General features: G+C 39.3%; 1 protein-coding gene across 1 annotated transcript in view; it reads left to right on the top strand.

Moving 5' to 3' along the window:
• The first annotated feature begins 13,477 nt into the window (after positions 1 to 13,477).
• LOC5575159 (cysteine/serine-rich nuclear protein 1) overlaps positions 13,478 to 26,714 on the top strand; it is a 57,608-nt gene continuing 44,371 nt past the window's right edge. Inside the window, exons 1-2 of the mRNA XM_021846603.1 lie at positions 13,478 to 14,398; positions 14,456 to 14,505. The gene's annotated coding sequence lies outside the window, so the exon portion shown is untranslated. The remainder of the gene's footprint in view (positions 14,399 to 14,455; positions 14,506 to 26,714) is intronic.

The following is a 26,714-nucleotide window of genomic DNA, read 5'->3' as shown; positions in this document are numbered from 1 at the left end:
ACTGGGCAAACGAACGAAGCCAGCGAAAAAACACTCCGAGCGCGCGAAAATGAATCGGACTGCCTTCGCAAAGCACTGGGCAAGCGAACGAAGCCAGCGAAAAAAACACTCCGAGCGCGCGAAAATGAATCGGACTGCCTTCGCAAAGCACTGGGCAAACGAACGAAGCCAGCAAAAAAACACTCCGAGCTCGCAAAAATGAATCGGACTGCCTTCGCAAAGCACTGGGCAAACGAACGAAGCCAGCGAAAAAACACTCCGAGCTCGCGAAAATGAATCGGACTGCCTTCGCAAAGCACTGGACAAACGAACGAAGCCAGCGAAAAATCACTCCGAGCGCGCGAAAATGAATCGGGCTGCCTTCGCAAAGCACTGGGCAAACGAACGAAGCCAGCGAAAAAACACTCCGAGCGCGCGAAAATGAATCGGACTGCCTTCGCAAAGCACTGGACAAACGAACGAAGCCAGCGAAAAATCACTCCGAGCGCGCGAAAATGAATCGGGCTGCCTTCGCAAAGCACTGGGCAAACGAACGAAGCCAGCAAAAAAACACTCCGAGCTCGCAAAAATGAATCGGACTGCCTTCGCAAAGCACTGGGCAAACGAACGAAGCCAGCGAAAAAACACTCCGAGCGCGCGAAAATGAATCGGACTGCCTTCGCAAAGCACTGGGCAAGCGAACGAAGCCAGCGAAAAAACACTCCGAGCGCGCGAAAATGAATCGGACTGCCTTCGCAAAGCACTGGGCAAACGAACGAAGCCAGCAAAAAAACACTCCGAGCTCGCAAAAATGAATCGGACTGCCTTCGCAAAGCACTGGGCAAACGAACGAAGCCAGCGAAAAAACACTCCGAGCTCGCGAAAATGAATCGGACTGCCTTCGCAAAGCACTGGACAAACGAACGAAGCCAGCGAAAAATCACTCCGAGCGCGCGAAAATGAATCGGGCTGCCTTCGCAAAGCACTGGGCAAACGAACGAAGCCAGCAAAAAAACACTCCGAGCGCGCAAAAATGAATCGGACTGCCTTCGCAAAGCACTGGACAAACGAACGAAGCCAGCGAAAAAACACTCCGAGCGCGCGAAAATGAATCGGACTGCCTTCGCAAAGCACTGGGCAAGCGAACGAAGCCAGCGAAAAATCACTCCGAGCGCGCGAAAATGAATCGGGCTGCCTTCGCAAAGCACTGGGCAAACGAACGAAGCCAGCAAAAAAACACTCCGAGCTCGCAAAAATGAATCGGACTGCCTTCGCAAAGCACTGGGCAAACGAACGAAGCCAGCGAAAAAACACTCCGAGCGCGCGAAAATGAATCGGACTGCCTTCGCAAAGCACTGGGCAAGCGAACGAAGCCAGCGAAAAAACACTCCGAGCGCGCGAAAATGAATCGGACTGCCTTCGCAAAGCACTGGGCAAACGAACGAAGCCAGCAAAAAAACACTCCGAGCTCGCAAAAATGAATCGGACTGCCTTCGCAAAGCACTGGGCAAACGAACGAAGCCAGCGAAAAAACACTCCGAGCTCGCGAAAATGAATCGGACTGCCTTCGCAAAGCACTGGACAAACGAACGAAGCCAGCGAAAAATCACTCCGAGCGCGCGAAAATGAATCGGGCTGCCTTCGCAAAGCACTGGGCAAACGAACGAAGCCAGCGAAAAAACACTCCGAGCTCGCGAAAATGAATCAGACTGCCTTCGCAAAGCACTGGACAAACGAACGAAGCCAGCGAAAAATCACTCCGAGCGCGCGAAAATGAATCGGGCTGCCTTCGCAAAGCACTGGGCAAACGAACGAAGCCAGCGAAAAAACACTCCGAGCGCGCGAAAATGAATCGGACTGCCTTCGCAAAGCACTGGGCAAACGAACGAAGCCAGCGAAAAATCACTCCGAGCGCGCGAAAATGAATCGGACTGCCTTCGCAAAGCACTGGGCAAACGAACGAAGCCAGCGAAAAAACACTCCGAGCGCGCGAAAATGAATCGGACTGCCTTCGCAAAGCACTGGGCAAGCGAACGAAGCCAGCGAAAAAACACTCCGAGCGCGCGAAAATGAATCGGACTGCCTTCGCAAAGCACTGGGCAAACGAACGAAGCCAGCGAAAAAACACTCCGAGCGCGCGAAAATGAATCGGACTGCCTTCGCAAAGCACTGGGCAAACGAACGAAGCCAGCGAAAAATCACTCCGAGCGCGCGAAAATGAATCGGGCTGCCTTCGCAAAGCACTGGGCAAACGAACGAAGCCAGCGAAAAAACACTCCGAGCTCGCGAAAATGAATCGGACTGCCTTCGCAAAGCACTGGACAAACGAACGAAGCCAGCGAAAAAACACTCCGAGCGCGCGAAAATGAATCGGACTGCCTTCGCAAAGCACTGGGCAAACGAACGAAGCCAGCGAAAAAACACTCCGAGCGCGCGAAAATGAATCGGACTGCCTTCGCAAAGCACTGGGCAAACGAACGAAGCCAGCGAAAAATCACTCCGAGCGCGCGAAAATGAATCGGGCTGCCTTCGCAAAGCACTGGGCAAACGAACGAAGCCAGCGAAAAAACACTCCGAGCTCGCGAAAATGAATCGGACTGCCTTCGCAAAGCACTGGACAAACGAACGAAGCCAGCGAAAAAACACTCCGAACGCGCGAAAATGAATCGGGCTGCCTTCGCAAAGCACTGGGCAAGCGAACGAAGCCAGCGAAAAAACACTCCGAGCGCGCGAAAATGAATCGGACTGCCTTCGCAAAGCACTGGGCAAGCGAACGAAGCCAGCGAAAAAACACTCCGAGCGCGCGAAAATGAATCGGACTGCCTTCGCAAAGCACTGGGCAAGCGAACGAAGCCAGCGAAAAAACACTCCGAGCGCGCGAAAATGAATCGGACTGCCTTCGCAAAGCACTGGGCAAACGAACGAAGCCAGCAAAAAAACACTCCGAGCTCGCAAAAATGAATCGGACTGCCTTCGCAAAGCACTGGACAAACGAACGAAGCCAGCGAAAAAACACTCCGAACGCGCGAAAATGAATCGGACTGCTTGGGTCTTCGCAAAGCACTGGGCAAGCGAACGAAGCCAGCGAAAAAACACTCCGAGCGCGCGAAAATGAATCGGACTGCCTTCGCAAAGCACTGGGCAAGCGAACGAAGCCAGCGAAAAATCACTCCGAGCGCGCGAAAATGAATCGGGCTGCCTTCGCAAAGCACTGGGCAAACGAACGAAGCCAGCAAAAAAACACTCCGAGCTCGCAAAAATGAATCGGACTGCCTTCGCAAAGCACTGGACAAACGAACGAAGCCAGCGAAAAAACACTCCGAACGCGCGAAAATGAATCGGACTGCTTGGGCCTCCGCAAAGCACTCGTTACGTTTTTTCTTGTTAGAAATGAGTACAAATTTGATTTTATTTTCAATTCAGTTTATTAACTCACCGCACTCTTAATGAAATCCTCAAACATCTTGCCGGAAATTACACATAATTATATGCCACTATTGTATACATTATGATATGCCGGTACCAGACTTTGGATGTCCTGTAGGCTACTACCCATACAGAATCGGCATTCCTAATGAAGTGCGATGAGCAGCAAATATCATGGGGTACACTGACTGATTTGTAGTTCACATGCTCTGCAATTAAACAAAACAGAAGAAATTTATTACAGGGAGCATCCTCTACAAACTCACCATGATTTGCAGCAGCACCTGCGGGATTTGTTTTTTCTCGGATTAATAAACAACATTTTCCTGGGGGAGAACAAAGTTAACTTTATTTACGGCTCATTTCTGTTGTTGAGGAATTCAATTACTTACCTCATACTTCAGAAACTATTGAATGTTTAACGATAAACTTGAGACGATCGACGCGCCACCATATTTCATATAACGAAGGTTTTTAGAACTAACTTGGAGGTGATAATTTGGAGGTTATTTGGCAATTTGGAGGTTAAAATCACCTAAAAACACTAGCGATTTTGCGGTGGGATGTTGACGTTTGTACACGAATTATTATATGAGTTAATCCCGTAAGTATGAAAAGAAAAACCTCTTTGACAGCCACAGCGGCTGTCCAAAAAAGTGGCATCCTTGTGGAGTTCCTGAAAGTATACCAGAAGGAATCTCTGGAGAAATACTTTCATAAAAGTCCTTGAGGGTTTCTCTGAAGCCTGTTTACTCTTTTCCTATGTTATTTCATATGCTCGTGAAAATCACCCAACTGGAACTGGAAACTGTAAGGGATGGTACACAAATTATGTCACGCTAAATTTCAACTTTTTTGACCCCCTCCCCCCCTCCTTTGTCACGTTTTTTGTATGAGTCCTCCGAAAATTTTGTAAGGCTTGTCACGCTTGGCTTGACCCCCTCCCCCCCCTTGGAGGCGATATGATAATTGATCGGACTATCACCTATTTAAATTAAAATTTCAAATTTAAGCATATAATATTTGTATTGGAACTAAAAATTCGATTCCAGTCGTGGTCGATTTGAAAATGACCAAAAAACAAATTCTTATATTTACCTAAAAACATGAATAAATCAACCTTAATTTGCCTATCCAAGAGAATAGGGATTAACCTTCATTAAATCTGGGATGTATAGTTTTTATTACTATTTAAAATACCTGAAGAGTTATGAAGTGAAATGGAACGTTGTGAACCGGAACGCAGAATCAAAACAAACATCCAAGAGGTAATCAGCTTCCTGCTGTTTGTAGAATGACTAGAAGTTCAAATTAATAATGAGCCTCGTTGGTTTGTATTAGTAATCGTTCAAACTAGAGGGGGTGCACGGTATGAATCTTCAACATTATTGCACAGTCTTTGATTATTGCATTACTTAACTAACATTTAGTGAAGATGTGAAGAATCTCAAAGCTTTCGTTATGTATACCCCAAGTAACACTAGTAGCTGAATAACAGTTTATTCAGCTGAAATAATCGTTAGAGTGATTGTTCAACTCTGATTCCGCTAAAATGTTCGATGGGACGGCTTCATGCTGAGTAAATGCGCGGTACGAACGAAAGCTTTTATGTGATCCTTTTACCAACAAATTTGGCGAATCTACTCAGCTATTTTTAAGCTGTGTTGGCAGCTATTAGGGATCATTCAAATATTACGTAACGCAACAGGGGAAGGAAGGGGGCTTCCGTAGTGTTACGGTTCACACAAAAAATTTAAATTTTTCACGCAAAAGCTGATGTGGGGGAGAGGGGGTCTGAAATTAGCAAATTTTGCGTTACGTAATATTTGAATCATCCCTTATGCATACCGATCATTACAATTGTCTCGACTGTTATAGGGCAAGTAGCTGTATAAAGGTTCATTCACAAATTTCATAACGCCAAAAATGGGCATTTTCGACACCCATCCACCCCCTCGTAACACCTTTTGTATGGAAATTCTTCAAATTTTGTATAAGCTGTAACATTTCAAAGACGCCTACCCACCCCTTTCAGCGTTATGAAATTTGTGAATCGGCCCTAACATCTTCGGAAGACGCTTTTTCAACCATTTCGCATCTGTTCAATAATTATTAGTTTTGGACCCCCTAAGGAAGTCGTATTTTGGACCCCCTAAGGAAGTGATTTTAGTTTTTTGTCCCAATTAATTAATTGCACAGCGTAACCAAGTCAAAGAACATGCCAAAATGTAGAGAAAAACTTGCCCTACGAAATAAAAATGCCCCTACGATCATGGAGGATGTAAAAATTTTCGAAAATAATTGAATTGTGAAGCTCTGTTTTTCATTATTTTGGACACACCAATACATTTTGGACCCTCAAAGTATATATTTTGGACCCCCGGCATTTTTTACCGTTTGGCGACAAAGTCTACGACACTGGTTGTATTATATGCACAGACAAACAGACGTAACTCTTAGAACAAATCTCGATCAAAATCATAGTCGCGAGGACATGTACGCCCAATGCTAAAATCGGTGTGTTTGGCCGACGGGCCAACAGATGGCGGTAGTGTGTAAACGTCAAACACGAACGAAAACGATGCGAGCGCTGTGGGTGGCGGATTGGCCACATCCATATTTTTGAATCGACCGTTAAAATGGTGGTCGATGGACAATGAGGAGAGTGTGACGTCTGTTTGTCTGTGTTATATGCTTGCCCATAGTCTAACCCTGAGACGAGACTCGCGAAGACGGTCTTCTTTTTCTGTGATTGCTGAGTTTTTTTCTTATTCCACTTTGTGCATACCAATTATGCGCATGCGCATACCAATTATGCGCATGCTGTTCAAATCCTCACATGAACCTCTCAGCAAAAAATGATTAAGTTTGCATCACATCGAATCATAAATAGCCATTTGAGTGAAATTTCATGCCAGCAAACGTAGAAGACATTAGAAATAATTAATCTTCTGCTTAGATTTATCAGCAACTTTGGAAAAAACTGCTCCGCCGACTGAGGTTTTTAATAACAGTTTACTTTGAACACAATACTTTTCACTTTTTCAGCCATAAAAACGGTGGGCTGCATTTGACGTTTCGTGAGAGGGGAATCTGGGCTGCATATGACGTTGATATTTTTCCTCTTCGCGAGTCTCTCTCAGGTCTAACCAATCGATTGACAATGGAAAACCGAAGAAATTCTACGCTTTTAGTGCATAAATTTGAAAAACGTTTTTGTTTACATTTGAAAAATTTCTGACGGCTTCAATTTCTGTGTGTAACGTGTTGTAACGGTTGCATGAATGAACCGATTAAATTAAATTTGTTTCAGATAAAATAAACACATTGTTTATGTACAAACGGTTGATGCAAGTGCGGAATAGTCCTATCTTTCCAAATGGCATGCGAATTGAGTTGGTCTTTCGATTTAAACTGGGAAATTTGCAAAAAAAATGGCCCAGGGGGTCCAAAATATATAGAGGTCCAAATTATATTGGTTACCCTACTGTTTGTCTGTGGTAAAAGTATCCAAAGCGATAAAAGACGAAGTATATTCAGCTAGTTGCAAAATGTTTGAGTTATAGTTTTATTAACGCTAATCGTTCTATTTTTGACAGGTTTCGTTTTTTGCAGCGTTCACTGCTTTAATTCAACTGTTTCACAGTAGAAAGCAAATAATCTTGGCTTATAGCGCTAAAATTGTTAGTTGAACGGTTATACTCATAGCGATCATCAAGCGATTCGGTAGAGAGAATCGATGAAGAGAAATCGATTATGAGACTTACGCCCTTATTCTAGCACACGCTTGATAGGTACAGTGTCCGTTCAAGTTTGGCACGGTTTGGTTTTGACACGGTTTGACTTTCTGTGTGAGTTTTTGAGGCTTTCCATATTTTAAATAGGTAAATTAATTTGTGATTATTATTACGGTGATAAGAGTTTTAATAAAAACAACAACATAAAAATATTTGTCATGTTGCCAAAATCGTCATACTTGATTGTACCATGTGGGATCAAAATCCGTATACCTACACGGAGACGGAATTCAACTCAATTTTGGGTTGTTTCAACGCAATTCCGTAGTTGAGCCCAATAACTCAATTTTGGCTTAATTTCCAAGGTCCCCACTAGGTAGTTTGGCTTTAATTCCATTAGAAAAATAAACTCAATTTTGGGTTGATTTAACGCAAAATTGAGTTCTTTCGACCCAAACATAAGAAAAGTTGCATTTACCCAAATTTGGCTTATTGGGCCAAAGTACCCCCATTGGGTAGATGCAGCTCTCTCTATTTTTGACAACATTTGTGTGGGAGAAAGAGAAAACCGAGAGATTTTGGGTTGAAACTATAATCGATATACTTAATTTTGGGTAAAGTAAACTCAAAAATTAGGTAAAAATATTTCTCCATGTAAGAAATGAATCTAAATAGGGTCCTAAAATGTTTAATGAAATCTTGTTTTTATTTAATAACACGAAAGAGCATATTACTTCAACTACTTCAGCGATTTTTTCCTTTCAAATAACGGCTCTATCATATTTAAACTTTAATTTAAAAATGGGTCCACAAATGAACCTTGATACTTTTGATCATGTATGACGTTCGTGTTGAAAATAAACTACACAAGGCTATTCCGCTCCACAACATTACCACAATGCTTTTAGTTTTAGCACTGGGATTGTTCCTATTCGTGATCAAACGTCAACATTCCACCGCAAAATCGCTAGTGTTTGGACGTGATTTTAACCTCCAAATTGCCAAGTAACCTCCAAATCATCACCTTCAAGTTAGTTCTAATAACCTCCATTATATGAAATATGGTGGCGCGTCGATTGCCGCAAGTTTATCGTTAAACAGTCAATCTGACATTTCGGAAGGGCACGGAAAACAAAATACACCCAAAAATTTGAGTTTAAGCTAAGGGGTTTGACAAAATTTAAAAGAACATAAAAAAATGTTTTTAAGACTCAAACGAAAAACATTAAAAAATTGAGTAAACATGTGTTTTTGGCTTAAATCTAAGCGTTTGGCACTGAAATTGCGACAGGGTTTTAGGACCCTATTCATCCACTTCATACAAAACGCTTATTTTTGTATGAAGTATATGGATTTCGAACCTTTACCGAATAAATGTCCCGAAAATGATATTCGCTGACTAAGTTTTCCGCATTTATAATGTTTTTATTTATTGGGGGATATATTTTATGATTTTGAAAAGAAATTTTCAAATTATGATACGGCATCTATACATGCGTCAGTTTCTGTGATTCTTACTGAGCCCACTACCCTATCACGTTACGTACACCATCAAACATTCAACTGCATGGAAACATTAATGAATGAAAAAGGACTTTTTGTCAACCCGGTGCTACCCGGATAAAAAATACAATACAAAAACAATATAGCGTATTGCAACAGTACCATTCAATATATTGGAAATACAATACAGTATATTGTACAATGACAATACAATTACAGTACAATATATTGTTTTGAACAGTTCACTGTATTGTATATGAGATTTTGGCAATATAATGTATGGGTGGTTAAGTATCGTAACAATACAAATATAGATATTTTCTCATACAAACATTTTGAAAATACAATACGATATATTGTTCATGTATTGTCTTGATTAGCAATTCGTGTATTGTTGTACAATACAAAAACAATTCAACGAACTGTATCATGATTGCATTCGTCGTTACAGCTAATGTCAAGTGACTTCTAAAAAACTACTTATTTTTACTTTTTGAATATTTTTCACCCAACATTTCTTGCTTTCTGAACTTGTTTTGTTTATTTTTTTCAGCAAAGCTACATAGAAAAAAGCAACAGTTGTTTTACTCGAAAATAGGAATTTGACCAAAATTGTAAGGTATAAAACCAATTAAAAACAATACAATGTTCTGTTACAATATATTATATTGTTTTTGAATTGTTTATCCAAACAAGAATAATATTGCTTCGACATTCACTTACAATACGCTGTATTGTATCCAATACGTTATATTGTACATTAATGGTTTATTCCATTCACTGAATGATACGTTTTTATCCGGGTAGGCAGCCATGTTTTCGAGGTCAGCATCAAACTCAAGAACAACAACGTACATTGGCGTAATGATATTAGGGAAATTTTTCTCCGCTATTTATATATGTTCCACGCTAACCACATCAGCTCAAATTAACTTGCTGTATTGCTAACGAATAGTTTGCAACCGTTTGTTTGTGCTAATATAGGGGGAGATCCCCCAGTGCCGGACAGCACCCAATACCGGACAAAGTCGAAACATCGAGAAAGCATGGTCCAATCAAGATGGTGTATTAGTAGAAAAGAAAGCTATTATGTAGACTAATGTTTGCGTAGAATAACATATCCTTGAAATATGCATCCCTTTTAAAAAAAGTAGAAAAGTTTGAAAATCTTTAAAAAATTGACGTATTTTCTTAATTTTGAGCCTATTTAGTAATTATTTTGAATATGAAAAAATACTTTGGATCCCGCAAGCATGATCGAAAACAATCCTAATTTGATAGTATGAATGTATTTTGTACCATAATTGAAGTAAATATGGACATATTACAATTTTGGTTAAGCACCTCCTGTCCCTCAGTTTCGGACAGCTTGATTTGTTATATGATATCTTTGTAATTATTGCGTCAGTGTCTCAAAATACTTTCATTTTTCATGGGTTCCGTCGATCATGGTATCAAACATCCAATAAAATTAAGAAGAATGAACATTCATAACAACATCGTAAAATGTGCTATTTTTCATCATATATGAAAGAGGTTTTTGATAGGCATCTTGCAAACTAAGAAAAACTCAAATTATTTTTGTAAATGTTGCAATTGCATTGAATTGGTAATTATAAACTATTACTATAGTGTACACATTCAATGATGTTCAAATTTACAGAATTCGAGGCATTTCCAGATCGTGTCCGGTATTGGGTGCCACCTTTCAAGATCGATCAATTTGGTACTAAAATACATCATCAAAACTCAATGTCAAAATTCATATTTATATTTTCAAATTTATTTTTGTACACTATAAAAATGATAATATTCATCATAAATGGGTAACACGAGCCCATCAAATCAATATTTTTCGAATTATGAATTTAGTGGCTTAAGTGTCCGATACTGGGGGATCTCCCCCTAACTGTTGTTATGCGAAAAGAAATTTTTCGACAAAAAAGATTTCGCCTTCCTCAATTGTTAGTCCTTGAACGACTATTTGTTTACAAACATTGAGTTGTCAGTGGGAACCACTTCCCAATGGGAACCAAATATGTTGGCTCGTTATTTTCCAATGGGGTTGTATGGGCAGTGTCAGGAGGCTGCTTTTTGTGCATACGATTTACGCGCGCTCTAATGTATACATTTTCATGGGAGTAGATCTTTGATGTTGGTCGAATTAAACTCGCACTCATCTGCGGCTCATACATCGAGAGGAAGTTTTACCGGGTTTTCCCATCAAGCCCTCTTCACATCTTATCACTAAGCCGAAATTTACTAGAGTGTTTCAAAGATATTCAACCGGCGGCATAAAAGGCCTTTTCCTACAAGCGGGAAACGCAAAGTATCTTCATATTTTTTTTTTAGGTGAATCATTTCGACATACTTGATTGAATGGACCAATGCACGAGTTAACAAATTTGACGTTTGAATGTTGTCATGTCTACTAAAAATTAATTCGATTCCCAAAGAACTTTACACGCTGTGAACTAGATTATCGATTTATTGTGGCGAATTTTCATAAGTGTATTTTGATAGTCCTTTTGCCTGAGTGTAGTACCAAGGGGCAGCTCAACGCACACTCAATCACGATTTGCTTGTTCGGTAATTTTTTATACTGGGTACGAATTGTAAATCATAAAAAATACCGAACTTTCAGCTTTTTAATTGAAAACTTCTGAGGTTCAGTAATAAATTTTACTTTTTACTGAACTACGGTAGCTGTCAGACCCAATTTTGCAACATTACCGAACAGGCCGAAAAGTCAGTAAAAACAATTACCGACTATTCAGTAGTTGATGTTTTTTACTGACTTGTCGTCAAAATCAAATCAAAACAAACTGATGCGCATGCGGGAAAGTGTCAAATGAGAATCTCCTGCTGTAAAATCGTCCGGCGCCGGGAGTCACGGCTTTGGCTACCAAGCTTTTCCTGCACCTATTTTGCGCTTTCTCGTGGTAAGTAATCGAAATTTAGTGAGAAACTCAACCATTTTAAGCAACCAAAAAGGCTCAGGACTGCTTACGTTGGTAAATTCGGATGGTTTCCATACAAGAGGTGAAGTCATCTGCATCATTGAGTATGCCTCTTGTATGCAAACCATCCAAATAATGATTTTGTCACACATTTTTCGATTACTTCCACTGAGATATGAGTATACCGTAGATGTTTATTCGTACGAAAAATGCATGTCGATGTCCATGTTCATGTCGATTGGGTGTTAATTTGTATTGATTTCTGAAAAAAAAAAACAGTATCCGGAAAAGCAAATCGGAGCATGGGAAACTGGAAAGCCAGTAAAAACGCTTTACAATTTTACTGACTAAGTCAGTAATTTCCATCAATCAAAACATATTTTGATTTACTGTGTTTTTTCGGTAATCGTAAAAATTACCGAAAAAACCGTAGTTCCAAAACCCAGTAAAATTTTACTGGGGTCGGTAATCTGAATTGGCTGTGCGAGAGGTAAAAAAATATAAAACAAGAGGAAGTAGAAATTTGGTATGAAGGCATGTGAGAAAACAATAATAACGCTCTGTTTCCATGTTTTACCATAATAATTTCCATATATTACTTACTGTACCTCGTTGTCAAAAAGTCTTGAGCCTGTTTTGACGGATTTTCCTTTCAATCTTGTGCACAAACGACTACCCGGATAAAAACGTATCATTCAGTGAATGGAATAAACCATTAATGTACAATATAACGTATTGGATACAATACAGCGTATTGTAAGTGAATGTCGAAGCAATATTATTCTTGTTTGGATAAACAATTCAAAAACAATATAATATATTGTAACAGAACATTGTATTGTTTTTAATTGGTTTTATACCTTACAATTTTGGTCAAATTCCTATTTTCGAGTAAAACAACTGTTGCTTTTTTCTATGTAGCTTTGCTGAAAAAAATAAACAAAACAAGTTCAGAAAGCAAGAAATGTTGGGTGAAAAATATTCAAAAAGTAAAAATAAGTAGTTTTTTAGAAGTCACTTGACATTAGCTGTAACGACGAATGCAATCATGATACAGTTCGTTGAATTGTTTTTGTATTGTACAACAATACACGAATTGCTAATCAAGACAATACATGAACAATATATCGTATTGTATTTTCAAAATGTTTGTATGAGAAAATATCTATATTTGTATTGTTACGATACTTAACCACCCATACATTATATTGCCAAAATCTCATATACAATACAGTGAACTGTTCAAAACAATATATTGTACTGTAATTGTATTGTCATTGTACAATATACTGTATTGTATTTCCAATATATTGAATGGTACTGTTGCAATACGCTATATTGTTTTTGTATTGTATTTTTTATCCGGGTACTAATACTTTTGAAAAAAATACGTTCGACTAAGCCGCACTAGCATTAGCAGAGCAGCAGGGTAAAGTGACATATTTAGAGCAATGTTCCGATAATGATTTTCGCTGGTTAATTTTGCAGATAATATTTTTATTTATTGCGAACGTGCAAACCTTGGCTAACTGTGCTTCAAATGCGGTAACACAAAGCAATCAAAGGATACTTAGCAACCATGATCCATATTACCGCCAACCTAGCAAAGGAAATAAAACTAAACTGCGCTTTCATTGTGCGTTTAGTGTTCCCGCATTTAATATTTGCGTTTCAAACGCACACAGCAATATATAATACGATTGGCATGCACCAATATCTGCGATTGTTACTGGGCATACTACCCTATCGCGTTACGTACACCATCATACATTCAACCGAATCGGAAACATTAATGAATGAGAAAGGCCTTTTTGGGCATACGATTTACGCGCGCTAGAATGTGGTTGTGTGCGATGTGGTGCATTTTCATGGAAGTTGATTTTTGACGTCGATCGAATCCGAATGAAACTCGCACTCATCCATCGAAAGGAAACTGTTTTTTAGGGTGGTTGTGTGTTCTTCTTCTCATGTTGTATCGCGTAGAGTAGCAAAATTTACGACGGTAAAATTTCATACGGCTACACGAGCCTACTTCGATCGACTAGCTTACTACGGTTTAGAAAAATCAGCGTACATCAACTCGGGTGAAGTGAAGTTCGCAGCAAAGTAGTGGAATTCGTGGATTTCTTGCGTAGGGTGCTGTGCAAATGAAGATTGGATGCTGGCTCCGGAACAGAAGCGACCAAAAGTGATTCGCAGGTTTTCTGCATTATCGTTTCCGTGTGGAGGTCCTCCCGGATGAAGGTCCTTGAAAAAATCGTGGGTGCTTGGATGAGGTGATACACACGCGAAAGATCACCCAGCCTACTACTGTCTATTAGTGCAGTTTTCGTGCCATATAAAGAGAAAAAAAGCGACTCTATTGGTCTGTCGCAATACTTCGAAGAAGCTGCAAAAAATACAGTGAGTCAAGGCATTGTACGCCAAAGTGGAAGAGGTTTCAAGAAAAAAAAGTCACTCCGTCGGGTGAAGGCAGAATGGGGACTGCCGATGGAAAATGATATCTCCCTAGAGGAGGAAAATTGGTGTCATACAAGTTACTGGAACGGAAGGTTCGTTCCGTTAGAAGAAGATATTCGGGCTTCTATGTGTGATCAAAAGTGTACGGTTTAATTGGGACAAGGATTTTTCTGCCATCAAATTACATGGTGGAACGGTGCGCAGCAGGCTGACAGCAACAATTTTTATCCACCAAAGTAGGCAAACTTTTGGATTTGCGAGATTTCCGCTTGCTGCGATTCAAATTCGAAGCATGGCATAGTTGAGCGGCACCTAGAGTTGTGCCAAATGATGGTAAGTTGTTTAATTGAGGTCAAAAATGTTTCCCTAAAAATTTGTTTATAATTTCAGATTACCCCTTTGGAAATCATGTGTACTTACTAAAGGAAATTCCGACTCAGGTAAGTGAACCATCGTAGCCTTATCAGTTCCAGCATATGCTTAGATAACATATGCGGATTCGAACATAAGTTGCAAAATAGCTAGTCAAGATAAAAGCTTATCATGACATCTCTGATGAGAATGGTTTCCTCCTTTTCCTCGTTGGAGCGTCAGGGGTCGTCCATTAAGGGATTATGGGGGTTTGAGATTTTTTACGGGCCGTATAAATTATTTTTGATTTTCAAACAAACAAAACCTACCATGGTATCATGGGGGAAAGCCGCAAAAAATTTTTGACGTATTTAATAGATAACCCTTTACTACCAACAAATACAAAATAATTTTCAGCATCGCATGAATTTGTATACATATCATGAGATGAGTGCAATGATAACCTATCCAGGAAGTATTTAAAAGATGCTCGAACGGATGCGAATTAAATTCGATCGGATTCGGATTAGCCATCCAAAGCCTTAGAGGGCACTCTAAGCTAAATTGAGGTCTTGTTTCACAGCCTAATGTCGACCCACGGCATAAACATGATAAGGCAGTCTTTTTAATTGAGTAAACATCAAATTTGATCGTGATAGTCACTCCTATCATAGCCCTATATGCCGCATCCTATTCTTGGCACTTTTGATTCCCTTCGGCAGTAGGCTACAGCTCTGAGCTCATATTTACACACTTAGAATAAATTACTGGGGTCGGTAAAATTTTACTGAGTTTTGGAACTACCGAAAAAGTCAGTAAAACTAAAACTGTCGCCACGCGTAATTGAAAAGCAAATTTCATCAAATTTTATTTTTTATCGATATATGATATAAAAAGAAAGCTCTCTGCAAAATTTCAGTGAAAAATCTCTGTTTTTCGATTTCTGACAATTTTATTTAGTTTACTGACTTTTTCGGTAGTTTCAAAACCCAGTTATTTTTACCGAACAGATTGAGTGTGTAGGCTAAGTAGCCCGTCATTTGTTTTGGCAACAATGATGACTTTTCAGCTTACATTTCAAAGTGGTAAAACTCAGTCTTGATAGTTTATATTGACTTGAAAAAGTATCACTGTACGCGCTAACATGCATAAAGTATGCTGATACTTTTTCAGCTGTGTCAGTACAAAATCAACTGATTTTCATTAATTCGAAATCGTGAGATGAATTAGCAACAATCAACGACGCGTATAAATTTCAATGACGGCCTACTTCGCCTTATTTTGGCAACAATATGCATCGTATTAAAGTGCTCCTTATTGCAAAGTTTTTATCAATTTGAACGAGAAAACCCCCCTACACGGTGTGTTTCGTAGAACAAATTTATTACAAAAAAATAGGTAAGTCTGAAACTTCGCCACAATAAAGTCCAAGTCTCTTGCGTTCATTTGCTGCAAAAACCAAAAAAATCGGTCGGGGGGTCTAGAGTATTTTTTTTATTGATTTCGAGGAATTTGCACATATGTTTGTACTTGCGTATATCTCGGATCAAAATTTAAAAATGTTTGAGAATCCATTCTCCCATTTGTTATTTGCCATCCTAACTATAACAACAAAGTTCTGTGAAATTTTCAGCTTTCTACGAGGTGATTTAAAGGTGATTTAAATGCCCAAAGACAATGTAGGCTTACGTGGAAATTACTATGAAGAAATTTTGAGATATGTTCCAAACACGCTTGTAATGTAATGTACAAACACGCTTGTACTGTAAGTACAAACTTATTATCCCATTGTAAAAACTCATTTTAGCGATTCCGTTGCAAACTAATCAACTTTTCATTGATAATTTGCACTACATAATGGCCTACTTTTTCTACCAAAAAAAACAATGCTGAAAAGTGCTACTTTTCAGCACTGTTTTCGGTGCTGAAAAGTAGCACTTTTCAGTTCTGTTTGGAAGGCGTCAGCAAAATATCCCAGTCTATTCTGCTATTGCATCTGATTCTATTGCTGATGTGCGATACAGATGCAAGACTGGTGGTATTGTTGGCGCGATAAAAACATTGAATCGGTTTCTCGCCGAAGTTGGATTTTCTCAAAATCTATGCGAGATACCTAACTTCAGCAGTGGTGCATTCAATTCGCATCCGGACATGCACTTATGCACCCTTCTTCCGATGCAGGGTATCTTGCAAGGATACCGAGAAAAATCCGTTACCAGCGAACTGCGGAACTGAGAACGAATCGTCCAGAATTCGTATAGGTTGCAGCAGAATCCACTACTATACGCGTTGTCTTACCTGTTCTGTCCTCCAATAGGGAATTTAGGTCTGTGGACAACAAACTTTGTGACATTCGTAGATACTACTAAGTCGCAGCATACGCGATTGAAAAATACTGAAATGATACTACGCGTGGATGTATGCTCACGTGGTTTCTGTTGAAATGTTTGTTTGTGCTTTTGGAAATGATCCAGCTTAAACGAAGTTTTTCGTAATAGCAAAAAATGTTGTATGCAACTCGTTGCAAAACTCGATTTTTTCAGCACTCGTTGTATTTATCCAACTCGGCGAGCCTCGTTGGATAAATGTACAACTCGAGCTGAAAAAATCATCATTTTGCAACTTGTTGCATAAATAACTATTTTCAAACTATCATAAAGAAACTTGCTGAAGAGAGAAATTCAATCCGACGGATAGCAGAAGAGATATTCATGAGTTTGTTTGCAATTATTAAGATTTATATGAGATTATAGCCCTGCAAATATGTACAAAAATCACAAACAAAATTATCTCAAAGGGATTTGTTTCTTCAGCAACATCTTTCATTAAGGTTTGAAGAATGATTTTTCAATATGTGATGATGAGTTTCTACTTACATTACAGTACTAGCGTATTTGGAACATTTCTCAAAATTTCTCCATAGTAATTTCCATATAAACCTACATTGTCTTAAGGCCACTTTCAAATCACCACCTAGAAAGCTGAAAATTTCACAGAACACTATTTTTATGATAAGGATGCTAAGTAGCATAGGATAGATTGGATTTTCAATTTTAAAGTTTGATTCGCCCTAATGTACATATGTTTGAATGTATATATAAATGAATGTACGTATGTATATCTGTAAGTAAATATTTAAGTTTACTAGAAATACTGGAGAATGGATATTAGGCGAGATTTTAGTGCTTTGTTTTTTTTTTCAAATGCGACCGGTAATTTTATAAAACTGTTATCCATCTATTAGTATCCACCTATTATAATAACAAATAAAGCAACTATTTAAATTAAATTAAATCAAATTATCAAGATTTGTAATTTATGGTCAAGTATGTAATACATTTGAAAAGATTCCGGTATTTCACTTTTGTATCGCTGAGTAAAAAGAGAATTCTCGCATAATTTATAATCTCGTCCTAAAAGCCATAGGTGACCAAGTGTGTAACTTGTTATTACTGAGCAAACGAATGGATTTACACTTTATTTCACAATGCTAAAATGAAGAGAAGATCCTCCTCTGTCTCCCAGCGGTGACAGTTTTTATTTTGGTCCGTTTATCTGCTTAATAACAACGAGCTACACCCTCGGTTACCAATGGTTTTTAGAGTGAAGATACATAGAAGCCAAACCTCGAATTTTCAAAAGCACAAGTCCAGAGAAGCAGACAACCGGTAGCTCACCGGTCACTCACAGATAGCGACCAATCAATAAAAAGTTCAACGCATAAAGTTCTTTAGATTTGTGCTCTTGAAAATTCAAGGTTTGACTTCGATGCATCTTCACCTTAGGACGAGATCGATCATAAGTTATACGAGAAATATTTCCTAATAACTTCTTACATCAAAATAAAAAAAAAATGTTCTGGACCCCCCGACCGATTTTTTTGATTTTGGTCTCAAATGAAAGAGCAAAGTCTAATTATTTTTAGTTTGAAATTTCAGACTTACCTATTTTTTTGTAATAAAGTTGCTCCACAAAGACACCGTGCCCTATTATTCACTTTGGATCATGGGAATGTCCAAGTAGCTCTGCACCCTACGATCTGGATCATTAGATCATTTTTTCAACAAATCTGTTCGAGGTGGATAGGAAAGACGTCGTCAAGTTGCTGTCAGTTTTCGGAATACCTGTATAACCTTTTCAATATTGTAAAACGTGATGTAAACCAATAACAAAGCAGATTGTTTTTGCAGTTTCTTATCATTACACTGCGGAACATGATTTTGTCTCTGGCACCAAAATACCGCTATTCACTTAATTAAGGCTAGCTGAATCCATTGCCGTTTTCAGAAATGTCATAGCACGTCTAGTTTTTTAGATATTTATTGTTGAATATGCGAAAATTCACCATTTCAGTCAACTTGCATGCAAGTTTGCCAGCTTGTACGGCAATTTTTTTGCTTAATTTGCCACAGAATTCAAAATTTATGCGTATAACAATACTTTGCATCAAAGTTCATTATACTTTCGATGCGAAAAAGTTATTTTTAGATGGTTTAGAATATTATTGTATTTTTCCATATAAGAGAAATGAAGAAATTTCTATGGAGACTGCAAGCATGTTGAAAAAATCGGTTGACACGAAATTTAATCGTGCAATTTCAATCAAATTATATCTGAAATGGAAGTTTAAGTTCTATTTTGCATGTTTGGTGGATAAGATTACAAAAAAGTCAGATTAATTGTACTTTAAATTTCATATAAACATCAATAAAACCAGTGTTTTATTCAACTTTGGCGACCTGTAGCTAAAAATTGTGACGTGCTGGAACATTTCTGAGAATGGCATCAGATTCAGCAACTCCAAATCTACTAGAGACACATAATTTGATCCTTGAGACAAGCAAAAATGTCATTTTTGTTACGCTGTGTTATAGGCTGTTTTTATCACGCCAATCTGTCATGAAACGGCCTACTTTCCTGCACTCAAGTATGCAGTGCGGTAATAGTCATTACGCATTTAAAATCAGTCGCATAATAGTAGTTTACGGAACAAGTTGCAGAATGATTATTTTTACAGCACGAGTCGTAAATTTATCCTTCGAGGCTTGACGAGTAGCATAATTACGACGAGTGGTGCAAAAAATCGTGTTCTGTAACGAGTTCCGTACAACATTTTTTTTGCAATTTCGTAGAAGGCCACTTGAGAGTATCAGAAATTATATCGGAATGCATGCAACATCATTTTACAATTTCTGAAAAATTGTTTTGTTATGATTCATTACGCAACTTAAAATAGTTGCGTAATGAGATAGCGTTGCGTAATGAACCATAACAGCACTGGATTCAGTTGCGCAATGACTATTCCCGCACTGCATTCTTCAGTGCAGGAAAGTAGGCCGTTTCATGACAGATTGACGTGAGGAAAAACAGCCTATTACGATGAGAAATTGCAAAATTAATATTACGCAACGCCTTTTCATTACGCAACTGTTGAGTAACGAATAATTACATAGCAACTGTTGACAGCACTCGTTGTAATTATCCAACTCGGCAAGCCTCGTTCGATAAATTTACGACTTGTAACATCATCATTCTGCAACTTGTGCCGTAAACTACTATTTCATTACGCCAATCCATCTTGAAACAGCTACTTTCATACACCAAACTATGTGTATCGTAATGATTATTGCGTAATAATAATGCAACATTTCAGTTCCGTTATGACTCTTTCAGTGCTGTTAGCAGATAACCCTTTAGAAACTTATAATGCAAGTCTCTAAAAAGTTTGCTTTTTTAACGGAAGGTCTCTGAAGTCACCTTCAGAGTCTATTTCACAAGTTCTCCTGGAATTTCTTCGCAGATTCATCGAGGAAAAGCATCGATCATTTTTCTAGTGATTTGTACAAAGATATTTTTCTAGTGATTCCTCCACAAGACAAGGGTTTCTGTAAAAATTTCCCCAGGGACTCAGTTCTTCCAATTAGGTATTTGTTTTTTGACTAATTATTCCACTAATTTTCCTAATAGTTGCTATAGAAGATCTTTCAAAGAGTCTTACAGGAGCATTTTCGCGAAATTCTCCAGTTATCCTTAAGTGCATCTACATTTGGTGTTCTTCAAGAATTCAGCCACATTTACCCCAAGAATTTCTCTAAAAATTCCTCCAGGGATTGTCCGAGAAAATGAATTTATTACTTTCCCAGGGATTTCTCATTAAATTCGACCGTATGAAGTTGACCCAAAAAAACCTTCTAACGATTTAATTCACAGATTAATCCTACAGTTATTCCGAACAATTTTTCAATTAGTTTCTCAAGTAAAATCTTACCGACGTCTTTGAAAATTCGTTCAAGTTTTAATTGAACCTAATAACACAATAATTATTACATTAATTATTGTGATCATTCGAACGCAGGGTGTTGGCCAGAGATTTTATTGATTTTTTTTTTTAATGTTTAAGCAATTTCATCAAGGGTTACTTTAGAACTTATTCTAAGGTTCTACAGATGTTGCTTTAGGATTAACGTTGGGCAAATTTGACTAGAACATCGATGTTACTGAATCGATTCACTTTTGCACTGCCGAATCGATTCACCGATTTAATCGAATCATTTGAATCGATGTCTTCGAATCGATTCGAATCGGATGAAAATTGACATTTATGAAACTTGAAATGAGATCAAATGCATTTGCATTCGATATCAACATCTTTCAATCAAATCAGTTTCTAAAATCAATCGAACAGATTTACTACTTTAAGATTAGTTCAATATATGGTTTCTTTTCCACAAACTCATTGAGAAATAATTAACGATTTCAACAAAATGAATCGAATCAAAGAATCGAATGAAGAGAATCGATTCACCCGATTTTAGGTGTTCCAAACATCGATTCAAAAAATCGATTAATCGGAAAGCAAACATCGATTTTCGGAACATCGATTCAAAATCGCCCAACGCTATTTAGGATTCCTCCTGAAATAACTACCGAATTTAAAAAAAATCTATAGCAAGTTCTAAAAAAACAATTTTCTGGAGACATCTTAGGATTAGACTTTAGAAAAATCTCTGCAGTAATTACTGAACGTATTGTTATAGAAGTTTCTCATTGAAATCATAAAGAAAGCCTGAACCACAGAAAAGTGGGAAAAATCCCACTGGTTAAACTCTTGAAGATGCTCTAAACGGGAATCTTGACTCTGCAACTTTCATAAATAGGTGTTCAACCAATCATTCCTTACCATCCTTCAGCATTCGCCAAGACATGATCAGGACAGTTCTCGACTGTTAGAGAATGCGCCAGACTTGTCTAAGAGTCAGGTATCAGGTATCAGAAGGCCGGTTCCAAAGGCACGTTCCCCACCAGTTGGGAGATTTGTGCCATCGCCATATTTGAGCCTATTTCTTCATCTACCCGATGGGAGAGGTAAGGGAAGGGAAAGATAGGAGGAAATAGGAGTGGGGTCCCTTGAAGAGGGAAGATCGCATAAGCGAAATGAGAGCATGTAGCTCCATACCACAATGGGTTCGAACAGTGCCCTAAAAAGGGGACTGCAAAACGCATGAGCGTAAAGAGAGCCTATAGCTCATTACCACAGCGAGTAAAGAATGACAGAATGTCCTGAAGATTCAGGCTTCTGAATTCAGTTTCACTTAATAAGTGTTTACCAAGTAATTGGAATCGCATTTGCGCAAAAACTGGACAGTTACATATCAGGTGATACGAAGTTCCATAATCGGAGTCACAACTATCACACACAAATGAGTCAGCACGCTGAATATTTGCCATGTGATAGTTGAATCGACAGTGGCCTGTCAACGCTCTGACCAAGAGACTGCAATTCTGCTTTGACAGATTTGTTAAATACTTCGCCACCTTTGGAGATGGCTCAGTAATATACAATTTTGTTTGACGACACGACTCCAAACTATTCCAATATTGCTTGTGCTGAGTTGCCGCCCAAGAGTTTATCTGAAGCTTCACCCAGCACTTCGAAATTGGAATAGCCGGCTCAGGGCCAATGAAGTCATGCGATGCTCCATCGCGAGCTAGCTCATCAGCCAATTCATTTCCAGCGATGGAAGAATGGCCAGGTACCCATACAAGGTTTACAGAGTTGACTGAATTCAGTTCCTCAATTTGAGTTCGACATGCGATTACAATCTTTGACCTTGAGTTGGCTGAAGCGAGAGCTTTTATAGCAGCCTGACTATCTGAACAGAAGTATATGACTTTACCCATTACGCGCTGTTGAAGTGCTGATTGCACTCCACACATAAGAGCAAATATTTCCGCCTGAAAAACGGTGCAGTTTCTACCAAGTGAGTAAAACTGATTCAGCCTTAGCTTACGAGAATATACTCCTGCACCAGCTCTACCTTCAAGAAGGGAGCCATCAGTGTAACATACTATATTGTTTGATATACTTCTTTCCAAATAGCCAGACGTCCACTCTTCCCGTGAAGGGAATTGTGTGGTAAATGTCCTGTAAGGAAAGTTACAAGCAATTGTGAGATCACTTGGAGCAAGGACAATTTTGTCCCAATTCACCAAAAGTGGAAACAACGAAGTGTGTGTAGATCTACGATTCACTGGATTTTTCTCCAGTAGATCCAGTACCCATAAATGGTAAGAGCAAGAAAGTGCTTCTTGTTTAAGATATATGTGTAGTGGCGCAACGTCGAAAAGGGCCTCGAGCGCTGCTGTGGGAGTTGTAGAGAACGCACCAGACATCGCCATCAAGCACATCCTTTGGAGATGGCCCAATTTTGATTGGATTGTTCTCACTTCGCCCTTTTGCCACCACACAAGACATCCATATGCCAATATTGGTCGAACAACTGTTGTGTAAATCCATTTGATATATTTGGGTTTGAGGCCCCAAGTTTTACCAAAGGTTTGCCGGCATTGACCGAAGGCCATGCAAGCTTTTTTGACTCTGAAATCAATGTGAGCTGTCCATAAAAGTTTGGAATCTAGAATGACTCCGACATACTTTACTTGATCAGTCACATTAATCTCAGTGCCAAAAAGACGTAAAGGTCGAATTCCATCGCGGTTTCGTCTTTCCGTAAAAGAACAATAGATGTTTTATTCGGGTTAACCGAAAGGCCATATTGGCGACACCAACTCTCGACTACCTGAAGAGCACTTTGCATCAGGTCGAATAGGGTGCTTATGCACATACCAACTATCGTCGACAAATCCATAAGTTGGAAAACCGCAATTATTGAGTTGCCTCAATAGCGTATCTGCTACGAGATTCCACAAAAGTGGTGACAAGACTCCCCCTTGGGGGCATCCGCAAACACTCAATTTTCGAATCGCTGCTTGACGCAATGTCGAGAAGAGATGTCGATTTTTGAGCATTTGATGAATCCAATTGGTAATCATTGTAGGTAGCCCATGGTTTCGTGCGGCTTCCAATATGGCATCGAAAGACACGTTATCAAAGGCACCCTCAATATCCAAGAAAACACCCAAGCACGATTGCTTCTGAGTGAATGCTTTCTCGATATCGTATACAACTTTGTGTAAAAGAGTCACAGTGGACTTTCCAGATTGGTAAGCATGTTGATTCACATGAAGAGGCATGTTTGCCAAATAAACATCACGGATGTGATGATCGATAATGCGTTCCAGACATTTCAGAAGAAAAGAGGTCAGACTGATTGGTCTAAAACTCTTCGCTTCCTCATACGACGCACGTCCTCCTTTTGGGATAAACTTTACAGTAATATCACGCCAGGATTTGGGAATGTACCCGGTAGCAAAACTGCTTACAAGTAGCTTTTTCAAAACATGTTTGATAGACTCAAATCCCGTTTGGAGCAGAACAGGATAAATCCCATCCGCTCCTGGAGATTTGAAAGGAGCAAAACTATTAAGTGCCCATTGAATCGATTCAGTAGTTACGATACTGCGAGCCGAGGCCAGAGACTCGTAACTACACGAAAAGACATTTGGTTCATCCGTAGATGCTATGTCCACACATCCGGGGAAGTGTGTATTGAATAATATTGAATAAACATTCTAAAACTTCTTCATCGGAAGAAGTAAAGTCACCATTAGGTAAGCGAATTTCGTTCACTTGGAAATCCTTAGATTTTGCAAGAATTTTGTTCAACCGACTGACTTCACTCAAACTGGAAACATTTGTACAAAGGTTTTTCCAGCCGGATCGTTCAGCAGAACGAAGAGCCTTCTTGTAAGCCTTGCGAGCTGACTTGAACGACTCTGATCCAGCTGAACGGCGTCTGTTCCAACTCCTTCTAGATTTACAGACCGCAGAGGACATGCTTCTTCAAAAGCTTCCATAATGGAGGATGTTGTAGTATCAACGGCATCATCCAGATCACTTGGATTTTCAATGGACGGAGAATATCCATGAAATTTGGTCGCAACCAATTCAATGTAGAGTTCCCAGTTTGTTGACCGGGGATTCCTAAAACGCAAAATCTGCGCAGTTACATTTGAATGTTCAAAGAAGATGTAGCGATGATCAGATAATGATTCCTCATCTGATACATGCCAATTCGTCAACTCGTGACTGATTCTATTCGAGCAGAGCGTTATGTCTAACACTTCTTCTCTATTAGAAACCATGAAGGTTGGGCGATTGCCTATGTTAAGTAATCCAAGGTCTGTACTACTTAAGTATTCCATCAGACTGGAGCCTCTCAAGTTGATATCCGAGCTGCCCCAGATGATGTGATGAGCATTGGCATCACTGCCCACAATCAGCGGAAGGCCTTTTGTTACGCAGTGTACGACAACTCGTTTGAAGTCATCCGTTGGGGATGGTTCATCATGTGGTAAATATACCGAACAATAGACGTATTTCCTGTTGAGGTCACCAACAGAAACATCGATTGTGACAGCACATACATCTCTGGTAGTTAACTCAGAAATGAGTGTAGCAACGATTGCTTTATTAACGAGCACGCATGCGCGGGGCATGGAGCGCGAGTTTACCATTTCAAGCTTGCTAAAAGTAGCCAAAACTGGGTCCACAAGGTTACCTAGATAGAAGTTCCCTCTACGAAAGTAGGGTTCTTGAACTAGCGCCACTTGGGCTGCACCATTTTGCATGAGTCTGCAAAGATTGATCGTTGCTGTTCTTTTATGCTGAAGATTGATCTGAGCTAACCTAACCGTAGCCACTACCCAAACTAGGCAGGATTAAGCTTTTTGCAATCTCAGCACGAAGAAGACCAGCAACGAAAAAACCAGATCGGTATCTATTTAAAGTCGCCAAAGGCGAAAGAGCACAAAATACACTGTGTAAAACGCATAATGCGAATCCATATAGGTGATAATTTAAATTAAATGTCAACATATTCATAATCCCACCCTTATTAAGCCTCAGGATTGAGACTGAAGAGGGGCAGCCGATTACCTCGGAGAAACACAAGGTCACCTGCACCATTGCTCCGGGTAGCACAGGAAGGACTCAATACTGTGGAGGGCGCCCTGGTACCCCACAGGCTCCGTTTGCGGTTAGGTTTTATTTAGACCCCCCTAACCATTCATTCTTAGGCACGGTACGCATCACACCATAAATTAGGGGTCACCGGAACAGGCAGTCCGTAGTGTTAATTCTTAGCCAGTTGAAACAACCGCTACCGACACTACGCGGCTATCTAGGCTGCTCTGGAAAAGGAAGTTAATATTGATGATTAACTCCTGACGGGCCCAAGCAGCCAATCAGCCTCCTGAAATAACTACCGGATTTAAAAAAAATCTATAGCAAGTTCTAAAAAAACATTTTTCTGGAGACATCTTAGGATTAGACTTTAGAAAAATCTCTGCAGTAATTACTGAACGTATTGTTATAGAAGTTTCTCATTGAAATCATAAAGAAAGCCTGAACCACAGAAAAGTGGGAAAAATCCCACTGGTTGAACTCTTGAAGATGCTCTAAACGGGAATCTTGACTCTGCATCTTTCATAAATAGGTGTTCAACCAATCATTCCTTACCATCCTTCAGCATTCGCCAAGACATGATCAGGACAGTTCTCGACTGTTAGAGGATGCGCCAGACTTGTCTAAGAGTCAGGAATCGATCCCAAATCTCTGGCTTTGGTAGCGGACGTGAAGCGGCAACCTTCATGCAATGGTCTAGAACTGTACCATTTATGAATTTGTGTGAACTTCTTAATGCTAATGTTCTAAACGGGAATCGTTAAGGAAATCTTAAGGAAATGGTGGTAGAATCATAGAAAAATTACAGATTTTTTTTTTGAAAAATAATCTGAAAGTATCTCTAGATGAATTCCTGATGAAATGCTGAAATTCTTCTTGTTCTTGTTTGTTTTAAGGGACTTCATGTAAGATATGTAAAACAAAACTCTTGGA

Source organism: Aedes aegypti, chromosome 2 (assembly GCF_002204515.2).
Source record: "Aedes aegypti strain LVP_AGWG chromosome 2, AaegL5.0 Primary Assembly, whole genome shotgun sequence".
NCBI lineage: Eukaryota > Metazoa > Arthropoda > Insecta > Diptera > Culicidae > Aedes > Aedes aegypti.
Note: the sequence above shows the minus strand (reverse complement) of the source record. Positions and strands in the feature narration are given on the sequence as shown.